This window comes from Halyomorpha halys, unplaced genomic scaffold (genome assembly GCF_000696795.3).
Source record: "Halyomorpha halys isolate HHAL.00 unplaced genomic scaffold, Hhal_1.1 Scaffold203.1, whole genome shotgun sequence".
Classification (NCBI taxonomy): Eukaryota; Metazoa; Arthropoda; class Insecta; order Hemiptera; family Pentatomidae; genus Halyomorpha; species Halyomorpha halys.
Window position 1 is genome coordinate 740,933 of NW_027108332.1, and position 7,238 is coordinate 748,170.

The 7,238-nt window shown below is 31.9% G+C and overlaps 1 protein-coding gene across 1 annotated transcript in view; it reads right to left on the reverse strand.

Moving 5' to 3' along the window:
• Positions 1–7,238, reverse strand: part of LOC106679441 (uncharacterized) — a 227,326-nt gene that overhangs the window by 40,435 nt on the left and 179,653 nt on the right. The window lies entirely within an intron of this gene.

Here is a 7,238-nt window from a genome sequence, read left to right on the forward strand (position 1 = left end):
CAAATTTTTTTTGGGCTAATTCTATTTATTTGATGAGCACTGTTGGTTTATGAATGTGCTCTGGAGGTATATGTTACAACATCTACGTTCTAAGATGAGGAATTTAATATGCAATAAGAGTGGAGATTATCATCAAACGATTAAGATCTTTTGATTATCATAAATAAGACCTCATCGAAGTTTTAAACAAATAAATTAAATTAGGGTAGAGTGGATTAATGCTGAAAAAGGGTAAATGCGAAATGTATTTGAAAAAAATGCATTTGAGTTGTTGTTCTTACTACTGGGTGAACCAAGTTTTGCTGTTTAAATAAAACAACTGTTAAAATAAAAAATAAAAGGTTTTGGCAAAAAAAAAAGTTCATTTTGCAAACAAAAATTGAGGTAAATTAATGTACCGATTTGTTTGTTTTTCAGTGGGATTTGCTTATAATTGCCAACTTACAGCTATTGTTAGTTTTTAAGCGAAACCAAGAAAAACTTCTGCTACTACCCCATTGGGTAAAGCGAATGCAGTTTTTTTTCGAAAAAGTTGAGGCTGTATAGTAATTTACATAAAACGAGCTATATAATTTTTAATAATACTGAAATAGTGTTTTTTAGAGAGGAATTGCTGAAGGTCAAAAGCTCATGTAGTGGAATTATGGGTCACATTTGTCCCTCTCCACTCTATTGCAAATATGTTGACGAAATATTATAATATTTCCCACATGAAGGTTACCGCATTAAAAAATTGCTTTAACCCAGGAGTGTAATATAAAGTCAACAGAGAAGAAAAAAAGTCCTTGTAGTAATTTAGACTCGTATTGTGGTCGAATGATTGGCCCACCAGAGAAAATTGTCAAGATGCCCGGGAGTAGAAGGAGAGAAGGAGTTGGAGCTGATACTGCTGACAAAATAAATAAATAATTTATAATGAATAATAAGATTTTATATCTAAACACCGCAATTGGAGTTTTAGTATATAAGTTCCAGGTTAATGCTAGAACATTGGACGTAAAAAAATTTGTTCAAAGTGGAATGGTAAAAAATATATTTTTCACAAAGTTCAAATGACTTTTATCAAACAAGGAATGTATAAATTTATACCTAACAAAAGTTAAAAAAAAGTAATATATGAAATTATTAAACGTGAAATTTCTATTCTATTCTGGCAGCTTCGAAAAATCAAACTTTCTAATAAGGAATACCACATCATATTGTGAAACACAATAAACTAACCACAATGACCTGATATGGTTTCATGTTTTCTCATGATAAGAAGTCAGTGTTATATCTCTGGCACCATTGACAACATTTTTGTGTTTCGTCATTGTTAACCAGTAAATATTGACCTTGTTTGCATATTTCGAAACTTTTGAATGAAGAAAAAAAGAAGGTATTAGTTTGCAAAACCGTTTAAAACTATCTAACAACTCCGCTTTACGCCTTGGTTTAAAAGCATTCGTATTTTAGCAAAAGTGTAGGTCTCGCATTCATTTAAGAAAAAAACAAACAATTTATAATTTAAGTAAAAGTTATGTGGGTGGATGTGGAAGGTGCAGTAAAAAAAAAAAAAAGTGTAAGCTTATTTTTAATGAAATTTCAGAAATGAAGCCTGGAAGGCCTTGAGGTTTGGTGAATGAAGTTTTTTTTGGTAGTGAAGCTGACTTTGTAACTGTTCCTTTCGTTTCTTCTACAGCGGACTTAGCTATGGAATTTTCAATGGAAAAATTATTAAAATATTTTTGACAAAAGATAAACTAACAAAATTTCGTCTTTAAAAGGATTTTATTAAGGTGATTTTTCCTAACGGAAATGTTCTGCAGGCGTGAATCGGCTAAAACCGCAAACAGCTCTTAACGGCTTTTGATAATTTGTACAAATGGAAAGAACGAAATCATTTTAATGTTTAAAAATTCCCTCGGAATAAATATTGATCTTCCCACTTGAGCTGGAATATATTGGTAATTTGTAAAATAAAACGGAAACTTTCCTTCCTTAAGCAGACGTCCTTATATAATAGTCCTCCAAATATTTTAAAAATGTACATAAGTTTCAAGTGCTAGAAAACAAGTATGAAAACTATTATCTATACATGAGAAGAAGATGGTTGGAAGTGCGATTAGTAAATAAAATAAATGAATAAATAAGTCACTGATATGATATCCTCTTGTAATTTCCAGCATTGTTATATATACAGTACGATCTCAATAATCCAAACTTCGGTAGATCGAATACTCCAATAATCCGAACGGGTAAAGGAAGGAAGAAAGGATAGACTGGTAGTTTAAGAAGAAAATATATGCTGAGAACCAGAGACAAATTAAAAACAAAATATAGTCTCCCGTCAAGTTGAATATCCATAAATTTTCATAGTTCATAAGCACACTCTTCCCCTCATTATTTCCCGAGAATTACTCACCTTCTTTAACAAACTCCTACAGAAACATTAGATAGGTCTCTCTTAATTTTTATATTCATGTGAGCAGTTTTTTCGAACGAAGAAAAAGGAGAAAAAAGTCGAGTGGAAAAATCAATGAAAGTGAAACTCCCTTCCCTTATCAAGAGAAGTATTAAGAACTTCCGAAATTCAAAATAAATAAAAATTACAACTTTTTAAGTATCGCTACTTTGCTTCAATAGTGGCATATCTTGTAATATATATATATATATATAATATTGTACTTGAATTATTCTATAGATTCTACCACAAAATGTGCATTGAAGGGTCTCCACAGAGAAACCCCTGTTTAAGTTAATATCTTTGAAAACGTCCATTTCAAAATAAAACCTTAACCATTTTTGTCAGACGCTATACACATTAGATTTATTTTTTATTAATATACTTGTTTGAACTCTCAACCACTCGGTTTAGTTTCTTCAAAAACAATTTTGATCCTTTTTCTCAACTTTATTCTTTTTAAACTTCCAACGTTTCGACAACTTAGGTCATTTTCAAGGACTCCTCTTTGTTTTCATTTTTTCCTTTAAAATTCTTTAAATGCCGGCTAATTGCCTTTGTCCCATAAATTCTTCTATAAAATACCTTCCCAAATTTAAAACTTTTACTAACCACTTTTCTTACTATTATTTTCATTTCATCTGTTTGGAGTTTGCAAATGAAAATAATAGTAAGAAAAGTGGTTAGTAAAAGTTTTAAATTTGGGAAGGTATTTTATAGAAGAATTTATGGGACAAAGGCAATTAGCCGGCATTTAAAGAATTTTAAAGGAAAAAATGAAAACAAAGTAAAGGAGTCCTTGAAAATGACCTAAGTGGTCGAAACGTTGGAAGTTTAAAAAGAATAAAGTTGAGAAAAAGGATCAAAATTGTTTTTAAAGATATACACATTTTTTCGTGTCTCTAAATGAGTATACAGATATGTATTCAGTTAACAAAGTTGTTTGGATGTCTTGAGATTTAATCCTTTATTTCAAGTAGTTTAGAAACTCTCTAACAGCCATTCTTAGTTTGGATTATTGAAAATGTATGTATATGTAATATATATACATATTTATTTACTTGTTGGTTGTATCTGCCGAACGGGTTCTGAATTCGATTTCAGTGAGGACATTAATTTCAAAAATGTTTTATTACTGACTATAATTATGCATAGAATGTAATGTTACTGATTTTTTTTTCCTCCGAAACTCCAAAGGATATTCGGCCACGTGTCGGATTGTCTTTCGATAAAAAAAAGAAACTTACATAAGAGCTAGACAGAGGTGTTCTACGCAGTGTGATTAGTTGGCGACCAAACATGAGCCGACTCGGCAGTGCAGAAGGATATTATCGGAATCTACCCGATAGAGGCTAATTGAGAAGATCCCTTCTAGTAGTAGTCCCGTAACCTCCTTCATATTACGAAATATAAAGAAAAGTAAGAATAATATAGATTAAAAAAAAAAAATAAAAAACAGACAAAAAAGTATTTTAAGGATAAATATACCGAATTTTAGTAAGTTTTTTTTTAGATTTCACTTCCGAGGAAAATTTACTTTTCTTCTCATTTATAGACGAAATGATAAATGTACCATCTGCAAATGGATTTGTCGTCTAGAACCCTATTGAATTTACTATAATTGGTTCATTAATGTTTTATAAAAATTATTTTGGCATTTAAAAAATTTCTCTTTGTTATTATTCGTAAATCAAGAAAAGTGAGCTTACAGGCACTTGACCACAAGCAAATAAAACAAGCCTGGGCAAACAGATGTATTTTCCGTAACATAGGATAAGCGTAAAGAAAAAAAATACAATATAACAATTAAAGCTGCGAGATTTGTGATTCTTAGACAGGCCAGAGCAAGTGGAAGCTTACCCCCACTATTCTTCGTGTTTATCTGCTTGATCTATGTTTATCCACGCATTTTTGATATTTTTTATTTTTTCACAATACCAAAGTGAAATATCAGTAAATCTTCTAAAACATAAGATTTAACATTAAGATTATATTGAATAGAGTTATACAACTTACGGTCCGCTAGAGCTTATTAGAAAAACATACTTTGAAATGCATTCCTTTTGAAGGAGGTTTTATAATTTAATGTAAAGAAAATTATACGAAATATGGTGGTTTTTAAGTTAGTAAAAATAATGTAGTGATTTATAGTAGTCAACTTGACCGCTGGAGTTGTGATGTATGGGGGAGATTGTTTCTGATTAATAAGAAACCAAATCCCTGTATCTCTCAATAAATATGTGCCGTATGCCACCATGAAACCTGATAAGAAGTTTGAAGATCCAGAATTTTTAGTTTAATTATCTTTTTTAACCGACTTGATCGAACATCATCAATGGGTTTCGTTGCGAACCGTACTCATACAAACTTTGGAAAATAAAAACTTAATGCACTCTCCTAGCTATCTTCAGTTAGCTGACGAATAAAAAGATAACAATTTTTCAAGCTCTAGTTTTTAAATCCAAGAAATAATTTTAGTACCAGATTCGAGGAAATTGGAAGTCTCGCATGTAGTCTAATGCTTTATAATAATCCTCTTGGGGCTATAATCGAAGACAACAAGACCTACAACTTGAATTATGTGATACGCAAGCTGACATGTTTCGAATGAACAAGAACGAACACACTTATGTTTTTTTTTTTCTTTCAAATTTCTGCCAAAAGAGAAATTCCCAAACTTTCGAAATTTAGCGCTAAAAATGTCATTAATGTTCGGATGCTCACAACTATGTGAAAGTGAGTTTTCGTTGATGAAGTTTATAAAAAACAAAAATACAAATAATCTTTCTGATGTGTTTTAACTTCATCTCACGAGGTTAGCTACAACGCAACTACATTTGTTGGTGGACGCAGCAGGTTGACCACAATGTCCACACTAAATGTGTATTTTGATTTTCATAGCTGTTTGTATCAATTGATAAAAATATTTTGTCTTTGTATTTTCCGTATTTATGCACAACAAATACTTAACCAATATAAAGAAATATTACTACTTTTGGTTTTGTAAGTTAGACAACCCTGATATAGAAGAGAATCGCAACTCGTTCACAACTCTATGAGTCTAATAGTTGAATTACTTCTAGAAATAATTAGATATTTTAAAATTTTTAGGATCCTCTTTAAAGTTGAAACTGCCTAATATTTCGTCTATCTGAACATCAGAGAAAGGACAACACATCACGGTAGAACCACAAAGACGGTAAAATTTAATAAATTAACTTAACACATTCAGGAGGGAAGCCTGGTGATAATTGTACTTATCGGAAAAATCCGTGGCAGTCCCATGTTTAGTGCTAAGAGATATTTTACGAACTATTATGAATGTCTGCTATAGCTTTTCACTAATAAATCCCTGATAGATTTAAAAAAATAATCTAAAGGTTAAAGTATTAAAGTAAATGCAGTAAAGAATGGAACAAGAGGAGGTTCTTTAACAACATAATATTTGTCAATATACGAGGAGAAGATGGTTGGGGGGGGGGTGCGTTCAAAATAAAACAAAAATAAGTTGCAGTAACTTATTTAATCGTGCCAACGTTTCGGCCAGAATTTCTAGCCTTCATCAGGGCTAAGAACAGAACAAGATAACAACCAAAATAGTTGCCAATATCATAGTACAATATTTTGAATACAGATAATGAAATTCTAAAATAATGCAGAATGCTTCTTTTTCGCCTAAATACTGTAATATTTACAAAATAGTACGGAAGAATTATTCCACATATTGTGCTTATGTTTATTATTGATTTATTTAAATAATATTCGTCCTAGTGTTTTTTACCGATACGTAACGTTGACGCTTACTTTATGGGAAAAACAACACTAAAGTTTTGAAAATAAAGTATGGCATAATTATAATTTGTGTAACATGGATATTCTCTTAAAATGACGAGTGGTAACTTGCGATACTTGAAAGGAAGATCCTCCGAAGAATATATGAATGCGGAGCTCCAACGTCGTCCAGATTATCGAATTGAGCAGGCTAAGGTGAAAGGATATGTATCAAGGATGAGAGACAAGGAAATACGGTAGTAGCTTCTTATGAAATCACTACAGTAAACAAGGAGAGGAAGACCTTGATTGATACGTGGCTGAGGATGGTAAGTGTATTCGGGGTACAAGGAAGTGAGTAGGATCCACATAGAATGGGGGCAAGCTGGTAGATGTAGCCAAAGCTAGAAACCGTGTTGCTTACATTGTGATGATTGCCAAGAATATTTGGACGCAAGGATAATAAGTCAATCAGTGGACTTCTAATCCAATTCTGGACGGCTACACAACGCATAGATGTGTATTTCCACGGGAGGTCTACACCCCAGCATTTGCATATTACTCTGGCCCTCACGAGAACATTTTTGAAAAAGAATTACTAACAAGTAAAAAAAAAAAACGCTGACTAATAATTACCTTGTCAGTTTAACTCAGATACCATAAAATAATAAAAATAATTAGTACCAAACATTGATAAAAACGGTGTGTTACTTTTAAACCTGCATCTGATATATAGATTGTTTTTGCTGCATAGGGAGCAAGCTCTATGCTTATTCGCCTTAGATCCTTGGAGGATGATGGCCACGCTCAGTAAAGAATATGCCTAGAGTCGCTTGAAGAGTGCATGTTCTAAGAGTAAGCGCCTTGAACCCTTGTGGGAGGACAAAGAAGGGGTATCATCTCTTGGTTGCGCTCAAAGGTATTAAGGGAGATTTTGTGAAATAACAATACTGTCAAAGTATCAAAATGGAGGTAGATTTTGTGAAATAACAATACTGTCAAAGTATCAAAATGGAGGTAGATT